Source organism: Bombus fervidus, chromosome 7 (genome assembly GCF_041682495.2).
Source record: "Bombus fervidus isolate BK054 chromosome 7, iyBomFerv1, whole genome shotgun sequence".
NCBI classification, from domain to species: domain Eukaryota; kingdom Metazoa; phylum Arthropoda; class Insecta; order Hymenoptera; family Apidae; genus Bombus; species Bombus fervidus.
Genome location: NC_091523.1, coordinates 3904468 through 3909910, shown reverse-complemented (window position 1 = coordinate 3909910; position 5443 = coordinate 3904468). Strand labels below are relative to the sequence as shown.

Here is a 5443-nt window from a genome sequence, read left to right as displayed (position 1 = left end):
CAAACGTTATATACTATTCCGTTATAACGTATAACATTATATACTATTTCGATATTACGTATATCGTTAAGTAGCATTGCGTTATAACGTACACCTTGTATGGTATTTTCTTCTGGTTCGTAACGTTATATATTATTACCGTCTAACGTATAACGTACATCATTATATGCTATTACGTTATAACGTATAACTTTATATGATATTACGTTATGACGTATAACGCTATATACTATTACCTTTTAACTTATGACGTTATATGCTATTACGTTATAACGTATAACATTTTATGGTATTACGGTGGTATTATTATACGTGGAGAAATCCTCATTGACAACCGGTGTTGCTACCGTACCACGCGAGTAGTTTGGCACTCTTATAGACAAAAAATTCGACGGTGGTCGTCCTCACGTTTATAGTGGAGGAGCCCCGGTCTATCTCGCGAATTACTATCAGGGTGGTATCCCTCGTCATGTTCCTACTTAATGAGTGTGGCATCCTTGTTTATGTTGGGCCGCTAGGGGGGACCACACCACCTAGCGTCGAGCTCCTTGTCTCGTTGCCCTAGCTGGATCGCGGTCTCTTTGCCTTTCTCTCTATGCCCGTTCCTTCGCGAGCATCACCTGCACGCAGGAGGTACGGAAGGCAGTGTGTACCTGGCGCCCTCTCAGCATTGCTTTTACTGCAGCTTCGGGGGGCACACTCGCGCCGATGACGATCTGATTGGCGCGTCGCGGTTCCACCCACGCCGGGCAGAACTCCAACGTGTCCTGCGCCGAACCTTCCTCTTCCTTGCAAAAAAAAAAAATATAGATATTCGCCCAACGTGGGGCTCGAACCCACGACCCTGAGATTAAGAGTCTCATGCTCTACCGACTGAGCTAGCCGGGCGTTTGTGTACTGTTGCCATATACCGTATGACGTTATATACTATTACGTTATAACGTATAACGTTATGTGGTATTTCCTTATAACGTATAACGTTATATACTATTACGTTATAACGTATAACGTTATGTGGTATTTCCTTATAACCTATAACGTTATATTCTATTACGATATAACGCATAACGTTATATTCTATTACGATATAACGTATAACGTTATATGGTATTACGTTATAACGTTTATCGTTATATACTATTTCGTTATAACGTATAACGTTATATACTACTACGTTATAACGTATATCGTTATATATTATTACGTTATAACGTAGAATGTTATATACTATTAACATATAACGTACAAGGTGATATGCAATGACGTTATAACGCATAACGTATTATGGTATTACGTTATAGCGTATAACGGTATATACCATTACGTTATAACGTATATCGTTATGAAGCATAGCATTATAACCTATAACGTGATACGGTATTACCTTATAACCTCTAACGTTTTATACTATTCCGTTATATGTAAAACGCTATATACTATTACCATATTTTTTTTTTATTATACGTAGAGAAATCCTCATTGGCAGCCGGTGTTGCTAACGTACCACGCGAGTAGTTTGGCACTCTTATAGACAAAAAATTCGACGGTGGTCGTCCTCACGTTTATAGTGGAGGAGCCCCGGTCTATCTCGCGAATTACTATCAGGGTGGTACCCCTCGTCATGTTCCTACTTAATGAGTGAGGCATCCTTGTTTATGTTGGGCCGCTAGGGGGGACCACACCACCTAGCGTTGAGCTCCTTGTCTCGTTGCCCTAGCTGGATCGCGGTCTCTTTTCCTTTCTCTCTATGCCCGTTCCTTCGCGAGCATCACCTGCTCGCAGGAGGTACGGATGGCAGTGTGTACCTGGCGCCCTCTCAGCATTGCTTTTACTGCAGCTTCGGGGGGCACACTCGCGCCGATGACGATCTGATTGGCGCGTCGCGGTTCCACCCACGCCGGGCAGAACTCCAACGTGTCCTGCGCCGAACCTTCCTCTTCCTTGCAAAAAACAAAAATATAGATATTCGCCCAGCGTGGGGCTCGCACCCACGACCCTGAGATTAAGAGTCTCATGCTCTACCGACTGAGCTAGCCGGGCGTTTGTATACTGTTGCCATATACCGTATGACGTTATATACTATTACGATATAACGTATAACGTTCTATTCTATTACGTTATAACGTATAACGTTATGTGGTATTTCCTTATAACGTATAACGTTATATACTATTACGTTATAAGGTATAACGTTATGTGGTATTTCCTTATAACGTATAACGTTATATACTATTACGTTATAACGTATAACGTTATGTGGTATTTCCTTATAACGTATAACGTTATAAACTATGACGTTATAACGTATAACGTTATGTGGTATTTCCTTATAACCTATAACGTTATATTCTATTACGATATAACGCATAACGTTATATACTATTACGTTATAACGTATAACGTTATGTGGTATTTCCTTATAACGTATAGCGTTATAAACTATGAGGTTATAACGTATAACGTTATGTGGTATTTCCTTATAACCTATAACGTTATATACTATTACGTTATAACGTATAACGTTATGTGGTATTTCCTTATAACGTATAACGTTATATACTATTACGTTATAACGTATAACGTTATGTGGTATTTCCTTATAACGTATAACGTTATAAACTATGACGTTATAACGTATAACGTTATGTGGTATTTCCTTATAACCTATAACGTTGTATTCTATTACGATATAGAGCATAACGTTATATTCTATTACGATATAACGTATAATGTTATATGGTATTACGTTATAACGTGTATCGTTATGAATCATAGCATTATAACCTATAACGTGATATGGTATTACCTTATAACCTCTAACGTTTTATACTATTCCGTTATATGTGAAACGCTATATACTACTACCATATTTTTTTTTTATTATACGTAGAGAAATCCTCATTGGCAGCCGGTGTTCCTATCGTACCACGCGAGTAGTTTGGCACTCTTATAGACAAAAAATTCGACGGTGGTCGTCCTCACGTTTATAGTGGAGGAGCCCCGGTCTATCTCGCGAATTACTATCAGGGTGGTACCCCTCGTCTCGTTCCTACTTAATGAGTGAGGCATCCTTGTTTATGTTGGGCCGCTAGGGGGGACCACACCACCTAGCGTCGAGCTCCTTGTCTCGTTGCCCTAGCTGGATCGCGGTCTCTTTTCCTTTCTCTCTATGCCCGTTCCTTCGCGAGCATCACCTGCTCGCAGGAGGTACGGAATGCAGTGTATACCTGACGCCCTCTCAGCATTGCTTTTAGTGCAGCTTCGGGGGGCATGCTCGCGCCGATGACGAGCCAAAGGATGCTTCGCGGTTCCGCCCACGTCGGACAGAACTCCAACGTGTTATGCGCCGTACTTTCCCCGTCATTGCAAAAAAAAAAAATATATATATATATTCGCCCAACGTGGGACTTGAACCCACGACCCTGAGATTAAAAGTCTCATGCTCTACGACTGAGCTAGCCGGGCTGTGATATAGTATTACGTTATAACTTATAACGTTACATACTATTACCATATAACCTACAACGTTATATGGAATGACGATATAACGTATAACGTTATATGGTATTACTTCATAAGGTATAACGTTATATACTACTACGTTATAACGTATAACGTTACATAATATTACCTTTTTCCGTGTAACGATATATACTATTACCTTTTAACGTATATCGCAATGTAGCATTATGTTATACCGTGTAACGTTATACGGTAACACATTATAACGAATAACGATATCTTCTATTACCTTATAACCTCTAACGTTATATACTATTACGTTATAACGTATATCGTTATGTAGCATTGCTATATAGCATAAAACGTTACATGATATTGCCTTATAGCGTATAACATAAAATATACCATTACTATACAATGTATAACGGTATATACTATTACGTTATAACGTATAACGATATATCGTCTTACGTTATAACGTATATCGTTCTGTAGCATTGCGTTATAACGTACAACGTTATATGGTATTACCTTATAACAGATAACTTTATATTCTATTACGTTATAATGTATTACTTTATATGGTATTTCGATATGATGTATAACGCTATATGCTATTTTCTTATAACTTATAACGTTATATGCTATTACGTTATAGCGTATAACGGTATATACCATTACGTGCCAACGTATATCGCTATGAAGCATTGCACGATAACCTATAATGTGATATGGTATTACGTTATCACGTATAACGTTATATTCTATTACGTTATAACGTGCGGCGTTATATACTATTTCATTACAACCTCAAACGTTATATACTATTCCGTTATAACGTATAACATTATATACTATTTCGATATTACGTATATCGTTAAGTAGCATTGCGTTATAACGTACACCTTGTATGGTATTTTCTTCTGGCTTGTAACGTTATATATTATTACCGTCTAACGTATAACGTACATCATTATATGCTATTACGTTATAACGTATAACTTTATATGATATTACGTTATGACGTATAACGCTATATACTATTACCTTTTAACTTATGACGTTATATGCTATTACGTTATAACGTATAACATTTTATGGTATTACGGTGGTATTATTATACGTGGAGAAATCCTCATTGACAACCGGTGTTGCTTTCGTAGCACGCGAGTAGTTTGGGACTCTTATAGACAAAAAATTCCACGGTGGTCGTCCTCACGTTTATAGTGGAGGTGCCCCGGGCTATCTTGCGAATTACTATCAGGGTGGTACCCCTCGTCATGTTCCTACTTAATGAGTGAGGCATCCTTGTTTAAGTTGGGCCGCTAGGGAGGACCACACCACCTAGCGTCGAGCTCCTTGTCTCGTCGCCCTAGCTGGATCGCGGTCTCTTTTCCTTTCTCTCTATGCCCGTTCCTTCGCGAGCATCACCTGCTCGCAGGAGGTACGGAAGGCAGTGTGTACCTGGTGCCCCCTCAGCATTGCTTTTACTGCAGCTTCGGGGGTACACTCGCGCCGATGACGATCTGATTGGCGCGTCGCGGTTCCACCCACGCCGGGCAGAACTCCAACGTGTCCTGCGCCGAACCTTCCTCTTCCTTGCAAAAAAAAAATGCAGATATTCGCCCAACGTGGGGCTCGAACCCACGACCCTGAGATTATGAGTCTCATGCTCTACCGACTGAGCTAGCCAGGCGTTTGTGTACTGTTGCCATACAACGTATGACGTTATATACTATTACGATATAACGATTAACGTTCTATTCTATTACGTTATAACGTATAACGTTATGTGGTATTTCCTTATAACGTATAACGTTATATACTATTACGTTATAACGTATAACGTTATGTGGTATTTCCTTATAACCTATAACGTTCTATTCTATTACGATATAACGCATAACGTTATATAATATTACGTTATAACGTAGAATGTCATATACTATTAACATATAACGTACAACGTTATATGCAATGA

The 5443-nt window shown here is 39.2% G+C and overlaps 1 non-coding gene across 1 annotated transcript; it reads right to left on the bottom strand.

The window, feature by feature from the left end:
* Positions 1-5085: 5085 nt before the first annotated feature.
* On the bottom strand, positions 5086-5158 carry Trnam-cau (transfer RNA methionine (anticodon CAU)). The gene has a single exon. It is a non-coding gene; the product is annotated as a tRNA-Met (tRNA).
* Between the last annotated feature and the right edge of the window lie 285 nt (positions 5159-5443).